We start from the raw sequence: 17175 nt of genomic DNA on the forward strand, positions 1-17175 counted from the left end.
GTCCTTCTAGGTGGTAGAGGTCGCGGGTTTGGGAGGTGCTGTCGAAGAAGCCTTGGCGAGTTGCTGCAGTGCATCCTGTGGATGGTGCACACTGCAGCCACAGTGCGCCGGTGGTGAAGGGAGTGAATGTTTAGGGTGGTGGATGGGGTGCCAATCAAGCGGGCTGCTTTATCTTGAATGGTGTTGAGCTTCTTGAGTGTTGTTGGAGCTGCACTCATCCAGGCAAGTGGAGAGTATTCCATCACACTCCTGACTTGTGCCTTGTAGATGGTGGAAAGGCTTTGGGGAGTCAGGAGGTGAGTCACTCGCTGCAGAATACCCAGCCTCTGACCTGCTCTCATAGCCACAGTATTTATATGGCTGGTCCAGTTAAGTTTCTGGTCAATGGTGACCCCCAGGATGTTGATGGTGGGGGATTCGGCGATGGTAATGCCGTTGAATGTCAAGGGGAGGTGGTTAGACTCTCTCTTGTTGGAGATGGTCATTGCCTGGCACTTATCTGGCGCGAATGTTACTTGCCACTTATGAGCCCAAGCCTGGATGTTGTCCAGGTCTTGCTGCATGCAGGCTCGGACTGCTTCATTATCTGAGGGGTTGCGAATGGAACTGAACACTGTGCAGTCATCAGCGAACATCCCCATTTCTGACCTTATGATGGAGGGAAGGTCATTGATGAAGCAGCTGAAGATGGTTGGGCCTAGGACACTGCCCTGAGGAACTCCTGCAGCAATGCCCTGGGGCTGAGATGATTGGCCTCCAACAATTGAGTGGTGAGGCTCACCACCTGCCTCACCACCCAAACCAAGATTTCCCTCCCCTGCCCCCATCAGCTCAGCTGCTGTTCGTTCCTTCATTACCCACCGTATGAAAATGGTCCCGGGTCGCCGATGGATTTTCCTTGCTTCGCTTGCTTTACTGCTGCTCCTTGGGGTCGGCATAAAAAAGTTGACAGTAGGTTCCAGGAAGTTGAAGTAATGATTCTGAGCTGCTCCCAATGGAGAGGGGAGGCCTGGTAGTGACAATCTCTCCCTTCATTCCGTTCCCAACACTTACCTGTTATAGGCCCCGGTCTCACCAGAAGCCTTCAGTGGGACATCTCCTCTAATCTTCAGGGTGCTTCTGTCTCTTTAACGCTACTCTTAGATCTTCAGGTGTTGCAGTGGAACTCCTGTTGCAGCACCTTCAGGAATCTCTGCCTTCATACAGGTAGGCTCCCTCTTGACGATGGAAATCTCATTGGGAACCCGTTATTCATACGTAATGAGTCCCGGCCCAGGAAAATGGGTTGGGGCTGGGGTGGACGCGAAAGGGTGAGGGTAAATCTTGCCCCACTGAAATTCTTCCTGAAGAGGAGAATGCCTCCCCCCTCCCCCCACCCCTTGTATTCTATACATTTTGTCATAAACACAATGGGATAGAAATGAGTCTGAGATCATTTTCAGGTAGGTGTTAGATACAATGGAAAAGAACATTGGGCGGAATGTAAAACGGGCTGCTGATTAGCTGTCACCTATTTTGCACAACTGTCCAAGATGAATTTTACCCCATACTGCTCTTGGCTTTCATCTGCACCTTACAGACATTTTTGCTTAATTTCCTTCCTGGTTATGATGCTGCCAAATTACAATACCTATTCCTTTTAGCTGCTGCAGGACTTTAAATCTGGCAGCAACAACCAATTTACCACCTGCTAATGGACAAGCTCTCAATCACAGACACTTTCAACACCAGAAGTTCATCCATATCACATTAAGAAGGATGATTCCCACACTACCCGTCTTCAATCAGGCTTGTACCCAATTGGGAAATTATTCTATGCAACATTTCCCATTCAAACTAATTTTCACAGGATCACAAAACCAGTCCAGTCTTCATTCCCTCTACAATCTAAAAGCTTCTAAAACCCAACCTTGGTGTCACCTCATCATTATATAAAGAACGGTGTCTGTAAAATCAAAAAAGTACATCTCTGACATGGAGAGAGAAAGGCTACTATTATGATTGTACAACTGTATCAGCCAGATACAGGCAGATATAGGTGTGTCACTTAAAAGTACAAGCTTCCCAGAGGTCAAGAAAGGTGAGATTTAAGGCAGTTATTCGAGATATAGCTACCAGCATGGAAGGTGAATTCACCCAGGAGCAAAGAATCCAGGAGGATTGAACAGTACCTCTACAAACAGAGGTTCATGACTCAGATGTCTCAGAATGCTAACACCATCCTCCCAGAGTAAATCGAAGTTCTTCCCTGCCAGCTCATAAGGACGAGTCGTATAAGTTCTGGAAACATTGCTAACTACAAGCAAGTAGACTTTAATCTATCTATAGACTGGCTATCTAATGCTGTTATCTGATCAGCCATCTCGGAGTCTAATCCTAAATTAATCTGCCAATTTATAATCAATCTCAGACACTTATCTCAACTGTAAATTTATAATCAGCAAGCAGTTAATGCTGAATTACTATGACATAATTAAGGTGCGTTTGTAATCTCTGTTATTTATTTTGTCAATTAACCCAATCTACTAATTATTTGTATACTCAATGTTTATGTTCAAGTGCTGCTAATTATGAGTCTACAGTTAATGTTAGTTCATACTTTTGTTGTCTGACTTTTTCTTTGATAATTAGCAAGAAAGGGTTAATTTGCTCACTCAGTAACTTATTCGGATTCTGATGGGAGGCTGGTAGTGTAAATGCTAATATCGTCTGAACTGGTTGATGCAAGAAAGTTTGGCAAGCCAAATTTAGACATCATTAACTTTTAAACATTGAACTGGGTGGTAAACCACAATGGTTCCTTGACTAGGAGTTAAGGTAAAGGGCTAAGATTCATCTGGTGCCCTTGATGTATAATCTTGTCAGGGTAGCAATCCCAACGTTCTTACAACTATGGGCCTTGACCCTTCAACTGGATTTCTCAATTTGTAAATAAAAAATCAGCAAACATCCAGATATAACTCAGTAAACAGGTCAAAGTTACATCCCTGGCCACAATAAAAAGGTAGCAGGGGGGAAAGAGCATAATAAATAGAATATAAGAAACATGCCTTGCTTTATTAAAGTATTTATTTTCATTGATATCAGTCTGGGCTGAGATCTTCTGCTTTAATGGTCCGAGTACATACCAGGAACTCATCTTGAGAAATTCCACATCCCGCAGCCTAAGACTTCTCGATAAGTGCTCCCAGCATCCAGCAGGGTGTGCTGAGGCGGAAAATTACGGCCCTGGTGTATAAATGTATTTTTGAAGGTCAGGACAGCTGTCAGATATGGGGCCACGTCTGCAAGCACCACACTGCTCAGGTTCTCATCTCAGCTGCGATGCTGTGGGAAACAATGTGGTTGACTCAAGGCAACTGATGGATGGGCAATAAATGCCGACTGGCCAGCGTCACCCACATCCCAAGAAGAATTTTTTTAAAAACCTTCCAGCAGAAACTAATCCTTGGAGCAAGGGAAGAAAAATCCTAACGAGATTCATCGCTGGCCACTCTTGTGCATTTCCTAGCAGCCAGTTTCAAATTGGCACTGGTAAAAGGATGACAGCATGACATACACTTGTTGCCTGTGGATACTGCATAGCATGAGCAGACCCAACTAGGGCAGAGGGGGCAAAGATTTTCCAGAGAAAAAACAGTTTACCAGCATGTGTTTGGATCACCCATTTATTCACAATAAAGATAAGATCATTCCTAATGTAAGAAGCTTAAGGCACTACTAGAGTGATTTGCCAAAAGGCCACATTAGTGATTTGAATCCTATTTATTGAAAACTGATTAAAAATTCCCAAACCTATTTCACTTGGTTCCCCTGGCACCTATCAGTCCAAAAAAGAGGAGCTATCATTCTACATAACTTTGCTATGTTTTAAATGGGTTCTAAAGGTGAAAGGAAATGTACCACTCAGTCCCTTAATTAATATTTTCCCAATCAAATTTGCAAGCAGAAAGAGAACATATATATTTATTCCATCTTACACTCCTGTGCCAAGAACCTGGAAACTCTCCTTTTCATAAATTATAAGGCCTGATTTTAACTGCTCCCGACCTTCCCTCCTTCCGCCCAGTGGGAACAATGCCCGTTCCCAACGTGCTTCCACACCCCTTCCATCTTAAATTAGCTGAATTCAGGCACGGAAGGCCGCCGGTCCCAGAGGAGTGGGGTCCTAATTTAAATAGCGAAGTTGCCGCCTGATGATGTCATCGGGACGCGCATGCCATTTTAACTGTGGGCCCAACTAAAGACTGCACAGTCTTGAACTCACCAGTGAAAACTGGGGACAGGCAGAATCCTGGTCTTTTCAAAGGGAAATGCCAAACCCTCTCCTTGCACTTTGCTCAGGAACTTAAACTAAGATTTTTTTTTGGTTCCTATGGTGCTTTTTCAGATAGCTGTCATCATTCAATTTGTAAATGTACCATGTACAGTCTGGCATCAGGATTCTGTAATTGTGCAACTAATAAATATGTGGAATGATTTCTTCAAGAGGTCAGTATGTTTATTTTGTAGAAAATATATAAAATAGAATTTTAATTGATTTAATGGGCTGTTGCAAGTACTAATATGATTGATATTGTGAGCTCTCAATTGATCACACTAATATTACATTTTCAGCCTGTGCATTAAATAGTCCTGAGGAAACACAATATGAAGTCATTATATTAGCTCTATTACATCGACATGAACTGCAGTAAGTCATATCATTATGGCAGTTCACAGTGAATGAGTTAAAATCATGTTAGTGCAATACTGATGGAAGGAAATATTACCTGAAAGAATGGCTGTAGAGAGGGATGAGATAGATGAACTTTTTTTTCTCATCAATGATGTTAACACTGGGAATGGAATATTTTCCCACTGCAGGGAAACAGTGTCAACATTAAACACTCAAGTCAGATGTGGCACAGGTTAGGTTCAGACTAAAGCTGCCTGTAACAATACGCCTCAGCCCCCAACTTAGAAGGACCTCCCATTACTGCAGCAGTGCAACTTTTTTTATTTCCCACATTAGCCATTGTTGTGTTATCACTGAGTGCAATTATTAAAGTCAGTTTTGCATTATGGCTCCATACCCATTTGGAACTGGATTGAAACTACCCAAGCATAATTCACATAAAACTATCAGAACCAGCAAACCAAGAGGATTTTTAGCATATCATTCTGGGCTTTTGAACTTTGGTCCTAGAGGTGAAAGGGCAGTGTGCTAACCCATTGCATCACCTGAAAAAGGCAAAATTATTGATGAAAATAATAACTTAAGAAGTTTCTTTTGGAATGAATTGTCTCATCTTGTGAAAGTGGCTAAGGAAGTTATTCAATGAAATGCAACTATGTTAGTGTGGAAAGCAATGAAGGGTTTTGAAGGATTCTTTGCCATCTGTTTACTACAATGTCAGATTTTCTTTCAACAGGATATGGGCAAAATTTTGTATATTCTGCATCCTCTAAAATAGCTTGAACTGTCTAAGAAAGAAATGTTTTAGTAGCTAACTTTACCTATGAGATTTATGGCACATTTAGATCAATCCAGTTGGACTAAAAAAAGCAAGATTTCATATAGGAGCATATGACTTAAGATTGTGTTTTGAGGATTCCTCGCCATTCACAAAATCACAGAAGCCATCCTATGAGAACAGACAGTATGGGATTCTTCGAGATAAGATTGAAGAAACCCTGTGAATATCAGTCTAAAACAATTTTTTACAACACCAATTGTGGGAAGGAGAACACTCAGAACGGCAGAAAGGGCCCATCAGAATCCAGAGATGCCCTATCTGAAAGTGTTATGAGTCTATTTATTGATCAAATAAAGTATAATGGATTTCAGATACAGCCAAAGAGAAAGTCAACAATCACGAGATGAATTCATAATAAAACATAATTAAAACATGCTACGATAAGATTTCATATATGGCAATAGTGTCTTCCTGGTCCTTGTTCATTTTTGAACCTTTGGAGAGTACATAGAGCCCAAGGCCAGATTGCATACTACTGCCTCTAGATAGTAATGGAGTTGTATAATAATTGTGAACTAAATTATAAAGCAAGACTGCATTTCAATATTATATTTATAAAACATGTTTTAAAGCAGTGGGCTCCAGACAGTCTCTTCAGTTGTCAAGAGAATTCAGATCCTGTCTGAAGTTGACTTCAGTGTAACGATTGTTTTTTCTAAAAATTCTTCCATCTTGCTGAGTATGTAAAGATCAAAATCGCCTCCAAAGCTAACTGATGGGTTACTACAGCTGAGAAAGAATAACATGTAGAGGCTTTGTATAGTTCTCATATCAAAGGTGTTTAATGTATAAATTTACATAATAAACCAAAAAATAAAACTAATGGCATTGAATCAAACTGTATTCATTCCTGCAGATACAAGATAATATAGCCTTATGTTGCAAACTGCCTAGAGCTCATGTCTTTTCCTAATGTATAAAAGAACTGATATTTTGCCCTCTGGTGGATTAGCAGAGAAACTTCTATATTGAGCAGTGTTGCATCAATTCTCCCATCACATTATTAACGGGCTGAAAACTATATCATGTCAAAGTAAGATTGCTTGAATCATCTGACAATAACTTACTTATTCCCAATGGGGTTACTTCTTTAAAATAGTGCTCGCTGCCATCTTTTTTCACATCTGGAACCTTTTGTGTGAGCCTGTTGCTCTGGCTGTTTTATACATGAACATTATTCCAATCAATAATAATACATTTCTACTACATGAACAGCAGTTCATTCCAAACCAAATTAAAAACATTCTTTATTCATTTTTTAATCCATCGTATTCATATTCCTTATCATTTAACTGGGAAAAATGAACGAGCTATTTATTTCTGTGTGGAAGTTTTCAGACAGATTCTGCATAGCTGCTTCTTTCTGTGTTGTAAACATCTTGGGGTGATTTTGATTTTTTGCGCGGCCGATTAGTGGAGCATGTTGGTCGGCCCCCCCGTTCCAGCAGCAAAGGGGCCTCTGCAATTTTGAGGCACCCGCCTCTTTTAAATATGGAGCTGCGGGCCTCCAAACAGACTCCCAATACAACTTGCTGATTGAAGCCTCAAGACCAGGCTGGGGGGGCTGCCAGTTCACAACATTTTATGAAAAAAAACACAGGTAAATATAGTGTAGACACAAATTAAAATTTGGAATTGCTCAGTTGAGGAATAAAAGAGTTAAAGGTATTCATATACAGCAGAAACAGCAGACAGTAACCAGAAGCCAAACAGCTATAAATGACTCGTCTTGGCATCACAAGGTCTGGAAACAGCTGTTGAAGATTTCTTTTGCCTCGAATACTCAAATCCAATAACTGTAATAAGAGAGGGATTCATTGTATTCTGGATAAATGGTTATGATGTGGATTTAAAGTGTAATTAGTGAGGTTCTTTTTGTTCAGCCAAAGGAGATTGAGGAGTGATTTGGCAGAGGTATTTAACATTATGATGGAATGGGACAGAGTAGATGAAAACAGATTGTTTCCAATGATTGAGGGGTCTAGAACAAGAGGGCATAGATATACAATTAAATGTAAGACATTTAGGAGAGAGAGTAAGAGAAACCTTTTTACATTGGGGGTTGTGAGGCTTTGAAATGCATAACCAGAGTTAGTGATTGAAGCAGAGATCATTTCAACATTTAAGAATAGGATAGATAGGTGGTTGAAAGAAGGGAAATAAAGGGATTTGGGAACAGGGTGGGCACATGGGATTAGCACTATTGTTCATGTGAAGGATAAACACTAACATGGACTGGTTAGGCGAAGCAGCCTATTTCCATGTTGTAATTTCTATTCAATTCTATTTAATGCTTGTATAGAGTATGGCTTACTGGTTTGTTGAGAGATGAAGTTGGATTTTCCTTCTCTTATTGGAAATGTGATGGGGCAGGACTTCTGCCCACCTGCATGATATCATCAGGAACGCACAGCATTTTCCTGCAGTGTTCCTCCTTTCACATGCAGATATTCTGGCGGTATTCGTGCTCCTGACTGGTCTGCTGCCACCAGGGAGAAAGGAGGGAATGCAATTCAGGTGCTACATTTAAAAGGCTGTAGCTGCTTGAAGGGCCAGAAGTACTTGAACTGGAGGAAGAGAGAGGGAGAAAGAGAGCATAGAAACTAGTTTGAAATGGTAGAAGGATGAACAGCACAAGGGGTATCTGCTGTGGCAAGAACGCCCAAATTTTTAGACTGCTCAGTGGATTTACTATTGGCTGAGACAATGGCAAGAAGACAGAAGCAGGCAGTATGATGGGAGGTGGTGCATGCAGTCAGTGCAAGCTCAGCCATCTCACTGCTCCAGAAACAGTTCAATGACATCACAAGTTTGACCAAAGTAAGTGAAGTCACAAATGCCGGCAAAAAAAAATGACCTCCGTACGTCAAAACCGTAAGGACGTCCGGGAAACCCATACATCTGGGTTTCCCAACAGAAATTCCACCCCGCCGTCCCCTTCCCGGTTCCGGGCTAAAATCATGCCCCTGCAGACACCTGGATGAAATTAAATGTTGTGTCAATCAGGCACCTTTCTCTATCTATATCTCCTTACAAAGGAATAGGTCACCCATAATCAGTGGCAAAGAAGTGCCAAGGGTGAAGGAATGGCAACCACCTAGTCCTTAAATATGAGGGGGAAGCTCTTCAGCTACTCAGCAGACAGACCAGGGAGGCAGTGGGAGACGGCGAAGCTGGAAAACAGGAGCAGGTTGGTAACAAAATAGATTGTCTATAGCACAGTGAGTTGTTACAGTCATCAAACATTCACCTTAATTGCGTTAGCCTTCCATCATTGTTCAGTCACTTCTTGAACATCACATGTCAGAGTCTACCCTCTTAAAAGTCCTCCCCTTTTAACCCTCCCAGGTGCTGCACTTAGAGAGGATGAAGTATCTAAAGAGCAGCCTGGTGGCTGCAGAGTATCCACTCATGCACCAGACTCACTGCGGGTAATTTTGACTTTATGCGATCGTATAAAAGGGGTGATAGTGAATTGGCAGCCGATTTTACATCTCTCCCGATTTTTATTTCCATTGAACCCAACTGCAATAAACGGCACAGTGGAATTTATGTTGCATTTCAACTATATATACGATCTTTTTAGAAAGTAGAAAATATTGCACTCATGATGAGACTTGTGTGGGCTAAAAATACAATGATATTTAGTTAAATACTCATGGATCTCCCATGCCTTGCTCATACTGAGGAAATGGTGACCGGGGTCTTCTGTCCTCCTTTGATTGGGGCACATGCTCGGGCTGGAGACTGCTGGGATTTCCTGTGACAACCTTCCAGCCTCAGTGTCATTTGGAGGTGAACTCCTTGGCCTCTGCCAAGGAATCGTGGCAGACAAGAGACAGGAGTTTTGCTGTGGCAGTTCTCCAGTTCTCCTAAATCTGCTGCAGCATGAGGATGCATGCAACATTCCTGCTGCCTGCAAAAACAGAATTTTTTTTTGAAAATTACAGAGTCTTCTCTTTAATCTGTGCGAGGACACACGCTGTGAGAGCTTGCATGGGCCTCAGTGCAAAATTAAAACAATTTGGCGCCCAACCTCAGTCAGGGCAAACCTGGACACCTGTGCCTAATTAGTGTTCCTTGAAGCCAACATTTAAAAGAAACAAATCCAAGCCAAGCAATTATCCAACCCAACCTGTCCCAGATCCATCAAAAAATCAAATAGACAGAGAGGGTGGGGGGAAACTAGGCCAGTGGGGCCTGAATTAGTTAGCGCCCGGAACCGGGCATGATTCCAGCAGTGCACAGCGATGGTGTCCCGACAGAATTCGCCTGTTGGAGCCTGACCAACTTTACCTGGAGCCAGGGCCCTCAGGTAAGCCTAGGGGCGAGGATCTGACTAGTGTAAACAAATTTGTGAATCCGGGTCAAAAATGCACGCTGCGGCCTCGTCAGGGCCACCAAAAAATGGCCCAAACCAATTTAGCAGCTGCCCAAACGCCCATAAAATGGGTGCAACAATGTTGAATTTATGTTGCAGTATGTCTTGCAGGTGTGTTTGTTGTAACAGGCTGAGGGAAGTTACAGCATCATCTTTGGAGCAACTAAGAATAGCAGGCATAATTTTTGCTAATGTACGTTACAGAAAGACCTTCAACCATTCATCTGATGTGGCCATTTTCTCTCCAACGGAATGGTGCTATAAAGTGCTTAAAATTCTCTTTAAAGCATTCCCCTGCTTAGAACTTGGATGGGAGGCACTTTCTCTGAAATGATATTCTCAATTACTCTCCAGTAATTTCCCTCAAGCTGCAGAAAACTCCAACTTATAACTTACATCTTCCTTTAAAAGGTGGAATTCTAGGCAAACTTTGATAGCGTTAGTGTCCATACACACACCATTAAAAATGGAGCTTAGTTTGTTCTGCTAGTTTTACTGGAAAAAAACTTTGACAGGCAAAGAGATGGAACAGCAGTGGGAAATATTTAAAATGGTGATCAATAGAGTTCAGGAGAGATATACTCCTTTAAAAAGCAAGAACAAACTAGCCAATAATGAAACACCATGGATGAATAAAGCGATAAGGGTAAAATTGAAGCTAAAGAAAAAGGCATACACTTAGTACATAGACAATAAAAGAGAGGATGACAAGAGGGAATATGAAGAGGTTAGTAAAGAAGTAAAAAAAACAATTAGGAAAGCAAAGAGGAACTACAAGATTAAATTATCAAGGAATATTAAAAGAAACAGAAAAATATTCTACAGACACACAAATAACAAAAGAAAAATCAGAACAGGGATAGGTCCACTAAGGGATGCACAAGATAATCTTACAGGTAATGACAGCAAAATGGCTGTGGAGGCCAAGTCATTGAATATATTTAAGAAGGAGATAGATAGATTTCTAGACACAAAAGGCATCAAGGGGTATGGGGAGAGAGCGGGAATATAGTATTGAGATAGAGGATCAGCCATGATCATATTGAATTGCGGAGCAGGCTCGAAGGGCCGAATGGCCCACTCCTGCTCCTAGTTTCTATGTTTCTATGGCAGAAATATTGAATAATTACTTTGCTTCAGTATTTACCAGGAAGATTAACAAGGTGGGCATGACATTAGAAGAAGAGATCATAAAAGACATAAAAACATTTAAGATAGAAAGGGGGGAGGTAATAGATAAACTAATCAAACTTCGAGAGGATAAGACCCTGGGGATCCAGATGGATTGCATCCGTGAATATTAAAAGTTCGGGAGGAGATAGCAGAGGCACTAGTGCATATATATAACAATTATAACAATTCATTAGAAACGGGAATAGTGTCAGAGGACTGGCGGACAGCTATTCCTATATCTAAAAAGGGAGATAGAGCAAGTCCAGGGAACAATAGACTAGTTAGCTTAATGTCGGTGGTAGGAAAAATAACGGAATCTTTACTCAAAGATATAATAGAGAAATATCTAGAAAACAAAAATATAATAAATAGTCAGCACAGATTTGAAAAGGGAAAGTCATGCTTGACCAACCTTAATGAATTCTTTGAGGAAGTAACAAAGAGTAGACAAGGGTAATGTAGTAGATGTAATATATTTGGATTTTCAAAAGGCTTTCGATAAGGTACTGCATTGTACACTCATGACTAAGGTCAGAGCATGTGGGGTCAGGAGACCCATAGCAGAATGGATAGCAAGTTGACTACAAAACAGAAAACAGAGAGTAGGGGATTAAGGGTAGCTCCTCTGACTGGAAAAAGGTGGGAAGTGGTGTTCCACAGGGATTGTTGTTCGCAATTTATGATTTAACGATTTGGATTCAGGAATTGGAAGTACAATTTCAAAATTCGTGGACGACACCAAATTGAGGGGTATAGTTAATACAAAGGAAGAATGCTTCAAAATGCAAGAGAACATCAATAAACTTGCAGAATGGACATGTAACTGGCAAATGAATTTCAATATAGATAAGTGTGAGGTGGTGCATTTTGTTACGAAGAATAAGGAGGCCACATACTACTTGGATGGGAGTCTAAATGGGATAGAGCAGCAAAGGGATCTTGGGGTACAGATACATAAATCACTAAAAGTAGCAACGCAGGTTATTAAGGCCATAAAAAAGGCAAATCAAACACTAGGGTTCATTTCTAGAGGGATAGAATTGAAAAGCAGAGAAGTTAAGTTAAATTTGTACAGAACCTTGGTTAGACCACACTTGCTATACTGTGCACAGTTTTGGTCTCCATATTATAGAAAGGATATAGATGCATTGAAGAGGCGCAAAAAAGATTCATAAAGATGATATCAGAACTGAGAGGATATACCTATCAGGAAAGGCTGAACAGGCTGGGGCTCTTCTCTCTAGAAAAGAGAAGGCTGAGGGATGACCTGATTGAGGCCTTTAAGATAATGAAAGAGTTTGATAGGGTAGACGTAGAGAAAATTGTATTATTTTAACTTCTCACCCGCCCCCAACCCACCCGTTATTGGGGATAAAATTCCCCCGAATGATCCAAACATAATGTACCATGATATTTAAATTGAAATGAGCAATTATAACTGCTTGGTTTTGGCATTAATTTTTTTCCCCGTCATTCCATTGTTACAACTTTCTTCATTACACAGTTCTGGTCTCTGGAACTGTCAAAAAAGCTACATTTTTTTAACAGCACTTGAGGTGACATACTTAAAGTCTTTCACACTTTTCATTCCACAGCTGCAAAAAATTCTGCTGAGGGTTTTGCTGGGAAGGTGAGTGGGATGAGATCATATGACTTAGTCAGGTTGGACTAACGAAACGGAAGTTGAGTCAGCTGGATTCTGCAGTTCACAGGGGAAAGTCATGCCCCATGGAATCTGGATGTGTTTTGGTACAGGGTGAAAGAGTTTCTGTTCCCAAGAAGGACCAGATGTTGAGTGCTGAACATTCCACAGTAAGAATAGAGAGTTAGATACATAGGTTTCATCAAAATGAGATTCACTTACAACCCCCAAAATGCTTTCCAATCTAATCTGCCATACCGAAACATTTTCTCAGATGAGTACTTAATCTCATCTCCCACTTTGTCTCACAAATTTTCTTTCCCCAGCTATAAAGTCTTTCGGCCTCTTTAAAAATTCCATCCCACTCAACTCCCCCGCCCAAGATCCTCCCTTTATTAACACCAAAATCCAATTGACAGTCCAACCTCACCCAATTCATTTTCCTAAAGAATCCATTAATAGTATTATTTCCAAGGGAATTGTTTCAAAGGTTGACTTCTGAAATCTATCCATAAAAATGCGAAAATGTCATACTACTTCTGGACTCAATGGGGTCTATTTTGACTTTTGGATGGTGAAGAGGCCCTGCCGATTTTGAGGCCCCGGCATCATTTAAATCTGGCAGGTGAGCTGAGCGATGCCAAACAAGCCGCCCATTACAGCTCGTGGATTATGGCCTCAAGGTAAGTTACCTTGAGGGGGCGGTCGCGATCGCGGAGAGTGGGGGTCCCAGGATGGCCTCCAGAAAAATAATTTAACACTTACCTTTGGCAGGCCTCTTTGGTTCCATCGCCCGTGGAACTGGTTGGTGCCTGCACTGTGCAGGCTCCAACAAGTTCCAACCGAAAATCAAAATCAGGGTCCTATTTATGTCATAGCACCCCGATTTCCATTTTAAAAGAGGCCTATCGCCTGAAACAAATGGGCTCTTTGGATACCCAGCATTAGGCCTCTTTCAAAATGGAGCTGGTCACATCGCTGGTAATGGGGGCGGTAAGGCTACCCACCCCATTTGGAGGCTGTTAAAATTGACCCCAACATGTTTTATATTGTAAACACAACACACAACCACTTGATGCACCTCATTGCTTTCTGTATTATTCAGTCGGGTTCACTTGTGTAGATATCAGATGGGATTCTGCTCTTCAGGACAGAACATCCACCTGCCTCTCCGAATCAGTCCCAACTCCAACCCATTTCCACTGCTGAGGGAATCTGCAAAGAGAGGAACATCGACAGATGAGGAGAAATTTCTTCACTCAGAGAGTGGTGAACCTGTGGAATTCTCTACCACAGAAGGCAGTGGAGGCCAAGTCATTAAATACAGTCAAGAAGGAGATAGATATATTTCTTAATGCTAAAGGGATCAAGGGATAAGGGGAGAAAGCGGGAACAGGGTACTGAGTTAGACTATCAGCCATGATCTTTTTGAATGGCGAAGCAGGCCCAAAGGGCCGAATGGTCTACTCTTGCCCCTATTTTCTATGTTTCTATGTTTTTTGACAGTACTGCAGTGGGAGTGCCGCTAAAGCATCAGAAGAGTCGGCAAAAGTCTTTAAAAGGGCAGAAGCTCCCCGAAGGTTGAGACCGGGCAGGTAAGTGTTGGGAGCCATACTAGAAGGAAAGGAGATTGCTACAAGGTTTTCTGTCTCTGCGGGGGGATCTCAAGGCCATTAGTGCCATATCTTGGAGGCCCCGGGAAGCAGCAGCTAGTGAGAAGTACAGGATGGAAATCATCTGGGGACCTGGAATCCATCAAACCCCTCCCCTCCCACCCCCCCAAACTCTAATCTTACCCATCTGAAATATATCAAATATAATCATTCAAAAATTACCAATTAAAGGCTTTGTTTGGATGTTTAAATCCTAAATACAAAGGTCTGCAAAATTCTATACTTAAGAAAATGGGGGGTCATTTTGACTTTGTGTCATCCCCCATCGCTATTGTTATCTGCTGAGCTTATGACAATCCGACTAGTTTTTCAGCTTTATTTTGCTACATTGAGGTTCCTGGCCAGAAATTCACTCTGCTGGGCTGTAGTCCATTTCTTCGCCACTTCTGGATCTTATAGTGACCTCCAACTTCACCACCGTTTTACTGCCCTGAGATTGATTCTGCACACCTCCTGGCTTTTCATTCCCAAGGAAATACCTCCAGTTGTGTGTCCTCCAATACTCTACCCTTCAAATAGCTTCTGGACTCACTCGCCCTTCACACCTGTCGTCGACAGTGCTATCAAGCGGCACTTACTCACCAATAACCTGCTCACCGATGCTCAGTTTGGGTTCCGCCAGGACCACTCGGCTCCAGACCTCATTACAGCCTAGGTCCAAACATGGACAACGCTGAATTCCAGAGGTGAGGAGAGAGTTACTGCCCTTGACATCAAGGCAACATTTGATCGAGTGTGGCTCCAAGGAGCCCTAGTAAAATTGAAGTCAATGGGAATCAGGGGGAAAACTCTCAAGTGGCTGGAATCATACCTAACACAAAGGAAGATGGTAGTGGTTGTTGGAGGCCAATCATCTCAGCCCCAGGACATTGCTGCAGGAGTTCCTCAGGGCAGTGTCCTAGGCCCAACCATCTTCAACTGCTTCATCAATGACCTTCCCTCCATCATAAGGTCAGAAATGGGGAAGTTCGCTGATGATTGCACAGTGTTCAGTTCCATTCGCAACCCCTCAGATAATGAAGCAGTCCATACCCGCATGCAGCAAGACCTGGACAACATCCAGGCTTGGGCTCATAAGTGGCAAGTAATATTCACGCCAGACAAGTGCCAGGCAATGACCATCTCCAAAAAGAGAGAGTCTAACCATCTCCCCTTGACATTCAACGGCATTACCATCGCCGAATCCCCCACCATCAAGTTCCTGGGGGTCACCATTGACCAGAAACTTAACTGCGCCAGTCACATAAATACAGTGGCTACAAGAGCAGGTCAGAGGCTGGATATTCTGTGGCGAGTGACTCACCTCCTGACTCCCCAAGGCTTTTCCACCATCTACAAGGCCCAAGTCAGGAGTGTGAGGAATAGTCTCCACTTGCCTGGATGAGTGCAGCTCCAACAACACTCAAGAAGCTCGACACCATCCAGGATAAAGCAGCCCGCCTGATTCACCACCCTAAACATTCACTCCCTTCACCACCGGTGCACCGTGGCTACAGTGTGTACCATCTACGGAATGCACTGTAGCAACTCGCCAAGGCTTCTTCGACAGCACTTCCCAAACCTGCGACCTCTTCCACCTAGAAGGACAAGTGCGGCAGACACATGGGGCCCGAATTTAGCAGGCCTGCGGGTTCCCAGCGGGTGGTCCTCCGGGAGCGTCGAAAACGCGAACGGCGAAATTAGTGGGTTGCCCACGCGATCGTAGCAGGCAACCCACTAATAGGATCCAATTACCTGCTCCTCCGGGGTCCACGGCGCTGGCCTGCGCGTCGGGCGGGCTGCGCATGCGCAGTACGATCTGTCAGCTGGAGGCTCTCTAGTTAAAGGGGCAGTCCTCCACTGACAGATGCTGCAACCAATGGGACAAATTGCAGCATGGAGCAGCCCAGGGGGAAGGCTGCTCCCAGTTTAATGATGCCTCACCCCAGGTATCATCAGATGGGGTGAGGAGGAGGGGGAGGACACAGATCTTCCCCCCGGCGGGCGGGAGGAAGCGGCCTGCCTCTGCCACCAAGAAGGCCTGGCTCGAGGTGGCAGAGGGGGTCACCTGCGCCACCAACATATCGCCCACCTGCATACAGTGCAGGAGGCGCTGCAATGACCGCAGTAGGTCAGCCACAGTGAGAACACGAAGTCTTTCCCCTACACTCCGTCTGCCACAACACTGCCCCCACCCCAAATCTCCTTCGGCACCGCCAACACTATTCTGTCACATCAGCCTTCATGCCCACTCACACCCCATCCTCATCTTACCTCCACCTACTCACCTCGCCAGTACTCATCCTGCCACTAACACGCGACCCAATCCTCATACAATCTCATGGCTCCATCCCATACTCACCCTCTCGTGCATCTCCCTCACGGCCAGCCTCACTCAACCTGCCACCACCTGTGCTGCAGCCACAGGGCATGCATCACATATGTGCAGTAGGCAGGGTAAGGCAAACGTCTCGTCAGCATGAAGGGGGTGCACAAGGGTGTCTGAGGGTTTGTCATGGGTGTTACCCATATTGAATTTCAGAGCAACAAACAGCACACATTATATTGACACCACCACTGCCATGTCTCCGCGAATCCTGTCCATTGTGTCCAATAATGCCCGCTCCTGGGTATCACTATGAGGACCCACCACTGATGCCACCCATCGTGTTACTGCAGAGTAGGTGCAGGTGTATTTGCAGGGCTCGTCCGCGCAGACGACTGAGAGACATCGGCGGTGTTGCCGGCTGCACCCTGGAAGGATGCGGAGGAGAAGGTGTGGAGGACAGTGGTGACTTTGCCAGCGAC

Source organism: Heptranchias perlo, chromosome 1 (assembly GCF_035084215.1).
Source record: "Heptranchias perlo isolate sHepPer1 chromosome 1, sHepPer1.hap1, whole genome shotgun sequence".
In the NCBI taxonomy this organism is placed as follows: Eukaryota; Metazoa; Chordata; class Chondrichthyes; order Hexanchiformes; family Hexanchidae; genus Heptranchias; species Heptranchias perlo.